This window comes from Stenella coeruleoalba (assembly GCF_951394435.1).
Source record: "Stenella coeruleoalba genome assembly, chromosome: 4".
NCBI lineage: Eukaryota > Metazoa > Chordata > Mammalia > Artiodactyla > Delphinidae > Stenella > Stenella coeruleoalba.
The window spans coordinates 138,245,190-138,261,218 of NC_137149.1; the positions used below are offsets into that span (position 1 = coordinate 138,245,190).

Here is a 16,029-nt window from a genome sequence, read left to right on the forward strand (position 1 = left end):
CATCTTGTAAGTGCATTGTAGACTTTCTAATTAAGTTTGAAAGTATAATTAATTAAAAACCCAGAAAAACAAAGGTTTCAACTGAAAAATAATATAAATAATAATGTTTAGTGATTCAACCGAGAGTGGAGTTCCAAACACATTTCCTAGTCCAAATAAACTTTGATGAACTTCTATAATCTACCTAATAAATATCTAAGTACATATCTCTCCATAAGCTGGCTTTAACTTAACATTATTATCTGCTACTTCCCTGTGTATACATTTAACATTGTCTTAACAAAGTAAAATGCTCTATGTTCTGAAAAGTTTTGTGTATGTGTTATTGAATTCTATTGTGTATTCTAAGGAGATCCAATCATAAAATTATCTGAATGTAAAGACTAAAAGTAATGGACATTATATTAGCACATGTTATAGGTGGGTAATTTCAGTAGTTTTGCTAATAATATGAACAGAAAGAAAACTTATGTAAAAGAAAAATAAACTATATATAGGTAGCAATACTGACTGAATAACTTTGGATAAATTGATTCGAAATGATCCTTTGCTTAGGCCAAATAAGGCAACCCTTGTACAGGTGCATGTCCACGTGTGTGTGTGTGTGTGTGTGTATGTGTGTGTACAGAGGTAGCTTTTGTATCAAAGTTTCCATTCTATCCAATTTTATCGTACATATTCTAAGACATGTTCTTGTGATTCATGTCATGGAACATATAGATATATGTTAGGTTAGACTGTTTTATAAGAGATTACTGTGTTATTTTCAGCAATAATACCAAAAGCTTGAGTTTTAAGTGAAGATGCTTTCTAAAAACTAGCAAGGAATTGTTATAAGGTGAGAATTACTTTTGGGCGTTAGTCTCTGTCCTACTGAGAAATGTCCACTGAAAAACGCATTGAACACAAGAAACGCAATAGGAAATACATCTGTGCGATTCAATACTTTCTCAAAGTACATACTTATTTGCAGAATATTTTTTTAAATTTTGGTATAAATTTTATACTATTTCCATATACATCAAATAGATTCTTATGACTTTACTAAGGTGCATAGATAACATATTATCATAGAAGTGAGGACACGTTATCTATTTTTAAGTCATAAAATTATTATCTATTTTTTATATACACGCATGTTCAACTTTTAGATGAAACAATGTAGAAAATATGACCCATGGCAGTTTTCAGTTTTAGCCAAAAAAAAATCACTTTAAACCAGTAATGGCATCCTTTATTTCTAATTTTATAATTATTTTCCTTAATAATCTTAGACAAACCATCAGTAATTTATTAGCAATAAAAAGCATTAAAAACCAAATGGGACCTCCATAAGAATTTAAAGGAATACAAACTGGAGACTCAGATATACGGAAAATAGTTCTATGGATAAAAAAGAAAGTTATATATATATATATAGGGGAAAAAAACGTATGACTGAAACACGGAAATAGGAAGAATTCAGAGAAAAGAGAAGTGAAAGCTAAGATATAGGTTGAAAGTACTTCTGAAGCAATATTAGCAGTAGAGTGAAGAGACGACTCAATTTAGCTTAAATTGTCCCCATTTAGATAATCTGTACCATGTGGCAAGATTAAGCAAAATTTAGTCTATGAGAATTCTGCATCAACCTGTGGAACTTTTTAAGTGAAAAGCTGTTTTGTGCAACAGCATTTATGAAATAAGTGGAAGTTAAGAGTTACAATAATAACACTGATCGTTTGTCTAGACCATAAAATTTATTCATCTTTCACACTCTCTGCCTTGAAATAAACTTTCAGGCAAAAGCATGAAACAGTCTATAGGTGTAGGTTCAATCTTGTGTTTCAGCAAAGGAGAAAGGGAAATATTTCATCTGAGGCTATGATTCTACTAACTATACCACCCTCCTTTGCTTAGGGTTGGCAGGGAAACAATCTCTTACTCTTCCCTTTGGTTTTACTCACGAATACTAAAATGTGGGTTTCCCCGGTGGCACAGTGGTTAAGAATCTGCCTGCCAATGCAGGGAACACGGGTTCGAGCCCTGGTCCAGGAAGATCCCACATGCCGCGGAGCGACTAAGCCCATGCGCCACAGCTACTGAGCCTGCGCTCTAGAGCCCACGTGCCACAACTACTTAAGCCCGAGTGCCTAGAGCCCGTGCTCCGCAACAAGAGAAGCCACTGCAATGAGAAGCCTGCACACCACAATGAAGAGTAGCCCCCGCTCGCCACGACTAGAGAAGCCCGTGCACAGCAACGCAGACCTAACACAGCCAAAAATAAATAAATAAATTTTTAAAAAACTAAAATATAAGACACTTTGCAGTACACATTTGAGATGAGGGGAAAATATGAGCACATTACTACAGATACAGAAATAAATCATTTATCACAGTAGCTCGAGTTCATGGAGCAGACCCCACTCCCCTACTCCCTGATGTGGTACTGTGCTAACACTGCAATAAACCCCTGTTATGTTCAGACATTGTACTGACTAGAGTAACTTAGCCTATCTCTTTAGTGCAATACAGTTTTACTAATCTTAGCTAGGCACCTTCTTCTAACCTTAATACATTTTAATAAACATACTTATTAGAGTAATTTTAAATTCTGTGATTTTATAAAGGCATGATTTCAAAACTGTGCAATGTTTGTTGGCCTCTTCATAAATACTGAATGCGCAGGACTTTTTTATGAGCCCATTTTTCTTTGGGGAAGGGAAACAAGTTACACCAGAAAAGTACTTAACAATGAAAAAGTAGTATTGTCCCTTTAATTATATTATTATATTATATTATATATTATAAAATATATTAAATATATATTTTAAATATATATTTAAATATATATTATATTATGTTATATATATTATATTTTATATATTAAATGTTTAAATATATTAAATATATTATATTAATTATATATATTATAAAATATACATGCATACACAACTAAAATCGATGTATTACTGCAACACCACGTTATAAAGAAGCTCTGAAACTTTTTTATTGCTATGTTGTACACAGAAAGTTAATGCTTCCACTACCTGTCTCAGGAGCTGTCCACTAAAAGAGGAATATAATTTCCTTAGGTTTAGGTTAATATCTTCATGCACAACAAATGATCTGGCATGACTTCTCTGATTTTTTATAATCGAATGTTATTAAAAGTGAGCAATGTAAAAAGCCACTAATTAAAAAGGTATTTGATACCTGTAATGGAAGGAGTATTTAGTAAGGGACATAAAAAGATGTTGGGGACTTCAATAGCCTAGACCTTGGAAACCTACTATATATCTATTTACATTAGGTGTATATTTATATATATTATATTGATATCTATATATAATCTACTACTATATCTATACAGGTATGTAACATATATGTATGTATGTATATATCCAGATAAGTAAAATTTACAGTAGAGTTAAAAGAAAAGGTAAACAGGAGTGATAATATTGTTTATGCTTTTCCCATCTAATCAAATAGAGCTAACATGTGGTGAACATTCTTAGGAAAGACATATTTACATAAAAATAAATTCTCAGTATTTGTGTAGATAACAAATGTCAAACAACTATTATAAATCTGAAATCAATTCATCTGATAATTTTTTAATTTTTTATTAATATTAATCACTTCCATTTGATATACTTTAGCCTAAGTAATGTTATCTCAAACTAACTGCATTACCAACTTGAAGGACTGAATTACGTTTGGATAAAGGATTAAGAAGCAATTGTAAGACATTCTAGAATATTTTAAGCCTTCATACTTATCTTCAGTTGTACTAGAACTCAAACAGGGAAAATTGTTTTTTTCTTGTCTTCCTTACCTAAGTAGCACATCTCCTATTTCAACAGTAAACGTATTTGAAATCAATGAAAAAGATTAAGTAATCGGATTGAAATATTTCCTTTTTTTCCCAGTGGCAACCTATTTTATATCTAAGTCCATTACTGTTACAGTTGCTTGGTCTCACTCTGTGGATTCTTATAAATGTCTAGCAAGTTAGTACATCCTAATTGTACTATTTAACTGAAAATTTCAAAAAAAATTTTTGACTGCTATGAAATAATGATGGTCCTAAAAAATAATGTATATTTTATTACCATTATAATAGTAAGCACTGCCCAAAAGATCACATTATGCTTGGGCTATCAAAAGAAAGTGGCAGGTCAGTAAGAAAAAAACTAACCAATGAGGACTCTAGTAGGTTTGGTTACGAAATAACAGGAAGAAAGGAAGTATGGATTTTGCTTGGTCATCTGTTTCTCTCCCCTCTTGCCCCATACTCCTCTCTTATCACTACACATCTAGAGGGAGCTTGGTGCATATTCATATAGGGTTGCTACCACATCAATCTATAGTAACACAGTTATAACAAATGAGACTACCCTACCCCCCAAGACGCTGAGCTTACTTTAAGAGAACTGAACAAAAAAGGGGCAAAAACAAAATCAAGTCCTGTCAGGAAGACAAGTGATGAGTAAGGACAGACCATCTGTCACTGGCAGGAACTTTAGAACTTCTGAATCTTTAGAAAAGCCCGACAATTTATCACCATGTCTTCCATCATCCGTTCTCAAATCTTGAGATGTGCTAAATATAAGACAATCTGAAGCAAAGAAACTGCCAGAGCGTGTATCTCACTGATAATAAATGTGGAACAGTTCCTACGAGCACAGAGGACAACTTAATTGACTCAACAGTAACAGCAGCGTGCTGTTTTCCACTCAACCTTGTAGCTTAACCCAATTAAGCTCACTCCCTTTGCAGGATATACTACATATTACACATTTATGCAAAGGGTTCCTGTGCTCTGTACATCTGCAGCAGCAAAGATATCAGGTGTCTGCTTCCTATCCCTGCCCGTTCCAAATCACCAAGTGGAATCCTCTGATTCAGTGGCCTGCCTGGGGAAAGACACCGCAGTTACTTGGAGCAAGTGGCCGGAGAAATACTAAAGAGCTACTCCCTTCCTGGCTCCTCACCTACTGCAATACTATAGCTTATCTCAGCACTTCTAGAACTGTATTCTGTGGAACACTATTTCCACTAAACTTTGTAAGCATTCAGAAACCAAATAGATCTAGAAATGCCAAGTTCAGCTAAGTTAAACAGATGTCATTACTGCATTAATCCTCCAAGCTTTTAACAGGTTAATATCAACACTGAAATATAACAAATACAAAAATCATATTAATGCATAATATTGTTTCATATAATATTATTTTGAGCATATGAGTTCAGACTTATGAGCTTTAAAGTCAGAGAGTTTTCTCTATTTTCTTACAGTGTGACTTTGAACAAATTACCAATTCTGTAAGCCTCAGTTTCCTAATTTGTCACTAGGGTTAATGATAGTGCCCATGTGATAGAATCATGACAAAGATTAAATGCAATAATAGCACATAGTAAACTCTCAATAAATACCAACTCATCATATTTTAATGAATGTGCTTTATGGATCTCCAAGGTAAGATATTTGGAATTTAGCATATTCCAAATGATTTTGACCACAGAAACCATTTTTCCCACTACAGATCTGATGGCATTAGTACTTTTGTGTTGATGTAGACCAGAATCGATGTTACTTAGCTACACATTTCTAAGAATTCTAAAATTTTATTGAAGAACTGTGAGGAATTTTGTAATTTTAAAAACATGGCCTTACAATAATCCTACAGAGAGTCCAAGTAACAAGGGATATTTTTCACAAAAAAAAACATATATTAAAAAATTCTGAATTACCATATTTTATGTAAAACCCAAACACATATGTAATAGTTCTGACAAAATAGTGATACTTATTCTTCTTTCTTTTTATTCTTTTTCTCCATTTCTAATTAAAATAAGACAAAACCAAACCAAACCACTATCCTCTTTTCCAATAAAATACAGAAAGGGTGTATATCATGTATAAAATTAATATTGCATAGCAGATTTTTAGCAATAGATTCATGGATTTATAGTACAAACTCAACATCCGGTTGCCTGAGTGTCATATATATACTGCACTACCACAGACTTCTGCTAGAAAACGCAATACAATTAAATACTATAATTCTCTGAAATGCATACTGACAACACAAAGCTCCAACCTTAAGGTACACTAAGCATGTACGAGACTTTGCTTTGCTTTGTTTTTGTTTTTAGCTTATTTGGTTTTTGTTTTTCTTCTCACTAGAAGAACTGAAGCCACAGTATAAAGAGACACTAGCGTATCATTTGTGTAGATTCCATTTCTAAATCCCAAGAATATCCAGCAGATGGCATCAGTAATCTCTTGCGCTGACAGTGGGCAGCAAGAGGATATTCCGAAAAGACTGTCTTGTTTGCATTTCCCCTGGAGCTCAGCATGGATCCCCAACTCTCTTCTGTTCTTATCCAAGCAGCCACTATCTGCCATCCCACTCTGTGCCTTTTGCTTTAGAATCTCTGCTCTGATCTTCCAGCTGGAAGACCACAAATACACTTTCATCCAAATTCTCTTGCCATTACTGCCAAAGTTATTTCATAAACGGATATGCTAGAATTATTGTTACTGCTGTGCGGATGGGTCTTCCCACACCCCCTGGGAGGTGGAAATATGCCACCACTGAGATTTGGCCAACAGTATGCTACCTGCTATGCTTCTTAATGCCGAAGGATGGGCACTAACGTAAGAAAATAGAGAATCTGTGTTCATCATACGGCATAGACCACATTCCTGTGTCCTAAATTATTGAACAGTGATTAAAAGTGAAGTCATGATTTCAATACTTTGCCTGATGAAGCTATAAATAAACACTTGACAATTATTTCCAGTGTGGGGACCATTGTGTTACTGTTTTAACTCTGTTTCTGCTTGCATTGGGATTCTTTTAGACGTCAGCTGTAGTGATTAAAGGTACATTATCCCAAAACAATTAAGAAAGGCAGTGTTTGTTGAAGGACCACTCATCTCTTGCCGTGTCTGTTTTATCATATTCTAATATGTTAACTTTTAGCACAACACAGGAATTACATTAAAATACTTATTTTACTTTATTTTTTGAAAGCTAAGTGACCCTTGGCAGAGTAAATTAATTCTTAAGTATAACTGGCCAAAAAAATAAGTATAAGTTCTTATTTGGATGTTGATCAGAGCTGAAAATGACGATCTGGGGACACTCTGGCACTTAATTGCTAGGTTTTATGAAATAAGGCTTTCTTGGTATCTTGAAGCAAATAAAGAAAAAAAATCTTACAGAGAAGTCTACTGATCACATCAAAAGGCAACATACAGGCCCTTCACAACTGTGAACTTTCATGCTTTTGCTCTGTTCCTTTTGATCTGTTCTCTTTTCTCTCTCCCTGACAAAGTACTTCTCAAAATTCAAAGACTGAAACAAATGTCAAATCCTTTCCCACCCGTACCTCCCTAACCCCAAGCAGTATTGTTCCCCTTCTTGCACTCTCTAACACTGTGCCTTTATTCCAGCCTTAATTAAATAGTGTGTAGTTAAGTAACTGGCTCTGAGGGCGTCTTGTGTTTTATATCCCACTTACTCCCTGTGCTTCCGCTGGACCGCTTTCTTGCTGGTCCTCAGCAACCAAGACTTGCACTTGTCTCCTCCTTCCCTTCATCTAGCTTTCTGTCTAAATATCACTCCACCAGGCATGCCTTCCATGATACCCATCCTTGCTCTCCCTATGCACTTATCCCACATGATACACACACACAAACACATACACATTTACTGTCTCTTTATGTGCACCAAAATATAAGCGTCACAGAAGTGAGAATTTCATTTAGATTACTGGTCCCTATCCTTAGAATAATCATAAGCAGATAAGGTTTCAATAAAACTTGTTGCCAGGCACGAGGCAGATTTTCACTAAATATTGTCTGTGGAGAAAAGGTAGTTATATAGCCCTAACTCATGTTTATACATCTGTGGATCCCAACTTCACCTAAAACCAAACCATTCGATAAACTTGTATCGACAGGAAGTCATTAGCTGGAATTTAATTTCAAAAAATTAAATAATCAGAAAGTGACCCAACTTACACTTTATCAGCTGAGGTGATCTTGATTATTTTCATGGTAATGAAGTATAGAAATACAATATTTCAAATCTCCAAAGTCAAATACCTCAGAACTTGGAGGCTATGTGATATTAGAAAAAGAACATAAAATTTGAATAACGAGGCTTGAGTTTAAATGCTGGGTCTTTTTATTGACGGTCAGATATGTTACTTACTCTGAGTCTCAGTTCCCTGATTATCTGAATAACAGTTTTTTCACAGATGTATAGTGAGGATTAAACAGATGAATGTATCTAAAGCACCTGTAACAATATGTGTTGAAAATGTTGGTCTCTTTCTTTCATTAACCCTCTTTCCCTTCTTTACTCAGGTTGCTGCAGTAATTTTGACAGTACTTACAAGAGACTATGAATGTATTTATTCAACTTAGTAAGTGTTTATTGAACATCATTTGTAGAATATCAATGATAATAATAAAGCTAATATTAATTGAGTGGTTACTATGTGCCAGGCACTATGTGAGCACTACATTTATGTCCAACTTGCACATGAAAAAGCTGAAGTAAATTACCCAAATCATAAAGCCAGGGGTGGAAGCTGGAGTCAATAATTAGTAAATATCTTTTCTATATAATATTTTCATAGCCCTCCTTCCCCAAGTTTCAGAAACTATCATGCTTTCTTAAAAATTAAAATACTTACAATTGAATATTATATAATATATAAATACTTATAAACAATGTCACAGAACATTGTGTGGTATACACTGGAGTTTTATGGATTTGAACTCCATTGAACTTATTATTGCATCTACTATACACCTTTGAGAGAAAGAATGATCCATTGAAGAATTTGAGAAATGCAGATGATTTCATTCACGATTTTGTTCCGTGGCCATTTCTCTTAAAGTGGTGTAAGAAAAACTGCTTTTCTTTCAGTGAGTCTTAGTTCCCACATTCTTTTCAGAATGTAACTTGCTATACTGATTAACTGATCAAATCTATCTATCTATCTATCTATCTATCTTAGTCTGATTGTCAGGCCAAAGGGCCAAGAGCTTCTAGAAGAAAAAATGGAAAATGAGTCTTGGGTATTGTGGCAATAAGGCATTAGCATCTAGCTTTTGCTGTTAATCAGTTTACTACTGTTCTTGTGTAACTTGGCCATATTCTGGGTTTCCAATAGCGCATCACTAATGAAGCCACTACAGAAGCTGACTATTACTTATTAAAAGACATTCCTAGTTGGATATTTCTGTTATCCCTGGGCTCTCCCAGTATTTCACAGGGACTCTGCTTTCTAAAATATCAAGAATGGTATAAAATGCTGATAATTCTAGAATCAAAAGACTTCATGGGGGAAAAAAAAGTATTTCAAAAGGTCTTATCCAAAAGAAAACAAAGTATCCAAAAGAAAAACAAAGAAATGAAAATTGTGAACTTCCATGGCCATACTCCTAAAGTGACAGTGTTGGTCATTCTCAAGATATTTAAGCTCATTGGAGGTATGATCCTTGAACCTTTTACAGAATTAAAACAGCGCTGTCAAGCTTTCTGATGTTTCCAAGTTTCTTTCATAGTTTTTTCCATAAAAAGTATACCTTGTAGCCTAGTGTAAAAAATGTTTTCAATAATGTTGGACTTGACGGCATGGACACTTTCCAAAATTCCAAGCAATTGACTCTCCCGTCTGTGCTATTTCACTATAGTGAAATATAAACCATCTTTTTCTTACCACTGACAAATCACCTTATGGTGTTAGAACTGTGTTTAGTAACAAAATGTCAGTTGAAACTGAGGCACCAACTGCTGAATGCTCAAATTAAATGTCATTTGTAGAACAGAATTCAGAGTTTGACAAAGGAACCCGGGCTATGATCGCATGATATAAGAATATTCAAAATCATCTTATACATTTTAGAATTTTCATTGATCTTAAACATCTTGATAAATTTTCTCAAGTTTTAGAAAACTGTTTATATATATGCTTATCTGTCAGTGCTTAGAGTACACAATTTCTACAAAATGATTAGTGTTATTACCCTGAATGTTGTTTACATACCTTAGAATACACTGCTGCACCTTTCCTAGAAATGGATCACACAACTATGTGGTTTAGTGTCACTGCAAAAACATGGCTTCCAACCTTTACTGGATACTTGATTCCAACTAGCAATTCTCCGTGTATGTATTGTCAGTTTTGCTCCTTCCTATTTCCCATGACAGTAACAATCAACCTTCAACCAGCTCCCCTAGCCCATTTCCTAACAACTTCACGAGTAACTATTTCCTAGTTAAAGTAATGATCAATGGGTAGACATAGTTTTAAGCCCTCAAATTTCTGTCCCTCTAAAATCTGAAGCAAAGCAAGCAAATAAACAAAATCCTTATTTGAATAATACTAGCTAACATTTTGGGGTTTGTACTACCTGTGAGAAGCAACGGTAACATATGTATATGTATAACTGATTCACTTTGTTATAAAGCAGAAACTAACACATCATTGTAAAGCAATTATACTCCAATAAAGATGTAAAAAAAAAAAGATTTTAGTGTCTTTCATCAGTTAGGTCTCATAACAACCCTTTGAAGGTAGTCACTATTATTTTCTCTATTTTACAAATAAATACACACCGTCTTAACTTCATTCATCCCCTCTCTTCACTCCACAGTGAAAATAGGCACTCTTTCTCCTAAAAAGGGCCTAATCTTTTCAACAGAACTTTAGGCCCCTTTCTTCTTTCCTCCTTAAGGAATCTGCAGCAGCAGTTACCTACACACTCTTGTGCCTTCCATCTCTCTCCTTTTATCACCTATGAGATGCTAGACTTCCTTCCACCTAACACATGATCTCTCAACCGACTTGTACAGACAATCTTCTCAAATATTGCCTATGACTGTTTTCTCTTTTTTTTTACACCTCCCATCCACATCTCAATCATTCTGGCTTCTGTCCACAAACACAAACCCCATCACCACCCCCAAAGCCTCTTTCATTTGGCCAGCCTCTAAGTGTCTTCAGGATCCCCCTTCACCGTGATTATCATCATCACCTCTAAGAAGTCTTCCATGATCACTACCCCCTCTCCCCCACAAATTCCTCTTCTAAATGTAGACATATACCACTGTCACTGAACATATCTAATTATATTTTAATTACCTTTTTTATTTGTCTACTTCTCCACTACACCAAAATATTCTTGAGGCAGGAATGGTGTTTCATCTATTTTTATATTCCCAACCACTAACTCTGAACCTGTCTCATAACAGACATTAAATGCTTATTGTGAACTGGGTGAGAATTATCACGTTAGAGGGTTTCTTTGCCTCATAGCCCCTCAGCCTGTGTGAACTGCCTGCAACTGCAGGTGAAAACAGTTTCCAGCATATCGTCATGTCCCATCTCAAGAGTCTATGTCTCTTATCTTCTCTACCTGAGGACCTTCTCCAGCTTATTTGGCTATATGCAAATATAACCTAGATGTAGGGGTATGTTAGCATCATTGCAGGTCAACTCTCAACCACTGGTGATGGGAGAAAGTAGATAAAGGCTTCAGTCTCCCCACCCTCCAGTGGGATGATTCTGAGGTATATTCCACACACAGTTTCTAAGAAGGTTCACCATAGGATTAAGCCCTGTTTGTCCACATTTGTAATCCATTTCCGTAACACATTTTTTTTTCAATTTTTTAATTGAAGTATAGACGATTTACAATGTTGTATCAGTCTCTGTTGTACAGCAATGTGACTCAGTTATACACATATATACATTCTGTTTTTATATTCTCTTCCATTATGGTTTATCACAGGACATTGAATGTATTTAGTTCCTTATGCTATACATTAAGACTTTGTTGTTTATCCATTCTAAATGTAATTGTATGCATTTACCAACCGCAAACTCCCAGTCCATCCCTCTCCCTCTCTCCTCCTCCTTGGCAACCACAAGTCTGTTCTCTATGTCTATGAATCTGTTTCTGTTTTGTAGATAGGTTCATTTGTGCCATATTTTAGATTCCACATATGAGTGATATCATATGGTATTTGTCTTTCTCTTTCTGACTTACTTCATTTAGTATGATAATCTCTAGTTTCATCCATGTTGCCGAAAATGCCATTATTTCATTCTTTTTTATGGCTGAGTAGTATTCCACTGTATATATGTACCACATCTTCTTTATCCATTCATCTGTCTATGGACATTTAGGTGTTTCCATGTTTTGGCTATTGTGAATAGTGCTGTTATGAATATAGGGGTGCATGTATCTTTTTGAATTATAGTTTTGTCCAGGTATGTTCCCAGAGGTGGGACTGCTGGATCATATGTTAATTTTATTTTTATTTTTCTGAGGAACCTCCATACTGTTTTCCATAGTGGCTGCGCCAACTTACATTCCCACCAACAGGCATTTTTGTAACACATTCTTGACTGGCTTTTATCTTTACTCTCTCATGCTCATCAATTCCTCACTTGTGCTTTTTGGGACCAATTCCCTAATAAACCATCTGCACCCAAGTCCTTGTCTCAGGATCTGTACCAGTAACTCCAACTAAGTCAGCCTTCCTACACAAAACACATAATTTACTACACATGAATAGGGAATAGCTCCTCTAGTTAAAATGAATTCTCGAGAAATAAAAGTTCTTGACAAATTAAAATAATGCACAATCTGTCCATAGGAGTTGTCTTTCTAAAACAGACCACTGAGACACTCTCATAATTCTGAAAAGCTTTGCTGTCACTTTGTAGACTGTATTTGAGGCTTCTTTACCTTGGTGATCCTCAGTTTTAGCACACACTAGAATTACCTGGAGGGCTTTTTAAACACAAATTGCTGGGCCCACCCCAGGAGTCTCTGATTTTGAAGATCTGTCATGGAGTCTGTAAATATTGCTATTTACACCCCATTCATTGTGGCATAAATCATACCCTTGCACAAATTATTCTGATCACACAATTTTCCATTTGGAGTGATGGGTTATTATTTAAAAGAATTAAATTTAGGAGATTGGTAACCATAAACATTGTTTTTATTTTACTACCATGTTTTTTTTTTTCATCCCCAAGTGATAAGGTCAGCCTTGAGTACAGGCTACCAATTATATCCTGAAATACATCATCAGATTTGCCTATTCTTTATTTTTTGTATGCCATTCTGGGTTCAACCGTGAGAATCAGTTTTGCTAAGTTGTTAAATAAATGATGGGTCAAGATTTGTTTTAACTAACTCCAGGCAGATAAAGAGAAAAGAAAAAAAAATGTTCTGAAGATTACTGTATGTATTTCTTCTCTTTAGTCAGTTTTAGTTTTTGAGAATTCATTTTCATTGGGAATTATACAATGGGACTAAGCTGTGTTTCTCTCACTAGCATTGAGGCCACAAATGCTGCATGTCACAACTGTGGTTCATAATTCAAGGAGTGGCTTGGGAATATGTGCCAGGACCTTTCTGGTCCATATGAAAGAGTTACAAACTGATTTAGAATCTCCCATATGTTTCATAGTTTACTTAAATACTTAGCACTGTTTCATAGGATATTATTATTAGATAATAATAATATTATCTGGTCTCCCTCAGACCCAAGAGATGCGCTAATGGCTGCAATTTGAAGGCTACCTGTTTTCCTCTCTAGAGAAATTTGAAAACAGTCATAATGCAGGCTGATTGACAAGCTTTGAAAGCATTTCTTCCAGGATGCCTTGAAGACTTTCTTTGAGTATTCTGACAGTACTTATTCTTGTGAGAATTGAGGACAAGGACATAGTTGAAGTAAATATCATTCTCTGATCTGGTCACCACAATTGTTGAAATGGAATGATATGGTTTTAACTTGTATGATTGCTTTATTTTACAGACACTGGTATAACACAGAGTTTTAAAATATATACATATATATGCTCCCGCTACAGACTAAGTCATTATTGTCTAATGAAGAAAGAGCCTAAAAAAAAAAAAAAAAAGAGAAAGAGCCTATGGTAGTTTAGTTTAGTATGCTCGTTCCTATAGACATGAGTTCACTCTGACTTGCAGTATGATTAGCTCAATGCTAATAAAGTTCTGAGTCCACCTCCTGTGTAGGTAAATTACTGTTCCTTTCTTCCAAAATCATGGTTATATCCATAAGACACTAGCTCCAACAAAAATAACTGAACAGTACCCTATCACCATTGAGCCTTTGAATGTGGAATGTAGACGGCTAATATTGCTATTATAGAGGGATATTGGGAAAGCATTAAAAAAAATGTTGAATGGTCATGCAGAAATGGATAGAAGACATTCTGAGTATAATGAGCAAATTCTGGTTGACATTTTCCAGAATATAGTGGATGGAAATAAACTTTTAGTGAAATATTATTGATAAATAAAATATACCTAAAATGAACTGTGAATAAATGGAAAGCTGAGATTGATACTTTTATGCAAATTGTTACGTATTCCTTGACACAAGGAATTGATATGCCAGGACATATTGGACTTAGAAACAGTTGGTGACACACAGAGGACAACAAGCCAAATATGGATGTGACAAAAAGAAAAATATGAATAATGTTTTAAAGTTATTTTTAAAATAAGATTTTTTTAAACAATCTTTAAAGTTGACAAATTGAAGATTTAGAGTAATACCATATGTACAATTTATGATTTGTAAAAAAAATCATACTTACATTTAAGGAGAATTTGTTAAAAATTAAAAATTACATATTAAAAATAATCACATGGGCTCAATTATATTCAACAAATTGATGTTTCTAATTACAAAGGCTATGGTAAAAAATCTCTCTCAACATTTGAGAAGTAGGTATACAGGCTACTAGGAAGACAGCTTACTAACGCAGTTAAGATTCCGGTGTACAGAGTGGGGAGAAGCAAATAAGCAGTATTTCTTACCAACTGATGTTGAAATAGGACTGAATTCTTTCTAAGTTTTTTTTTTTTTTGATTCAATCTCTTTATTTGTTATTGGTCTGTTCTTATTTTCTATTTCTTCCTGAATCAATCTTGGTAGGTTGTGTGTTTCTAGAAATAAATCCATTTCTTTTAGGTTATGTAATTTGTTGGCATATGGTTTTTCATAGTAGTCTCATAATTCTATGGATTTCTGTAGTATCAGTTGCAATCTTTCCTCTTTCATTTCTAATTTTATTTATTTGAATCCTGTCTTTTTCTTTCTAGCTAAAGGTTTATCAATTTTGTTTTTCTTTTCAAAGAACAATTTCTTCGTTTTGTTAATCCTTTCTATTGTTTTTCTGCCTCTATTTCATTTATTTCTGCTCTGATCCTTATCATTTCCTTCCTTGTACTAACTTTGGGCTTAACATGTTCTTCTTTTTCTAGATCCTTGAGGTGTAAAGTTGTTTATTTGAGATCTTTCTAATTTATTAATATATGTGTTTATTACCAGAAACTTTCCTCTAAGAACAGCTTTTACTGCACTCCACAATATTTGATATGTTGTGTTTTCATTTTAATTTGTTTCAAGATACATTTTATTTACCTTTTGATTTCTTCTCTGACCCAAAGTTGTTTTGAAGTGTGTTGTTCAGTTTCCATATATGTGTAGATCTTCTCAAGTTTCCTCTTGTTGATTTCTAGTTTCATACCACCATGGCCAGAGAAGATAGCTGGTATTTCAATCTTCTTAGATTTGCTAAGTTTTGTTTTGTGGTCTACCACACAATCTATCCTGGAAAATGTTCCATATGAACTTGAGAAGAATGTGTATTCTGCTGCTGTTGGATGGAATGTTCTATATATGTCTATTAAGTCAATTTGTTCTAAAGTGTTGTTCAATTCCAATGTTTCCTTGCTGATTTTCTTTCTGAAAGATCTATTCATTGCTGGTGGGGTACTGAAGTCCTCTACAATTATTGTATTGTTGTGTATTTCTCTCTTAAGATCAGTTATTGCTTAATATATTTCACTGCTCAGGTGTTGAGAGCATATATATTTATGATTGTTATACCTTCTTGATATATTGCCCACTTAATCATTATATAGTGACCTTTTTTGTCTCTTGTTATCATTTTTGGCTT

The 16,029-nt window shown here is 34.4% G+C and overlaps 1 protein-coding gene across 7 annotated transcripts in view; it reads right to left on the minus strand.

Annotated features, from left to right (window-relative positions):
• GRID2 (glutamate ionotropic receptor delta type subunit 2) overlaps positions 1-16,029 on the minus strand; it is a 1,377,005-nt gene that overhangs the window by 575,193 nt on the left and 785,783 nt on the right. The gene's annotated exons all lie outside the window — the stretch shown is intronic.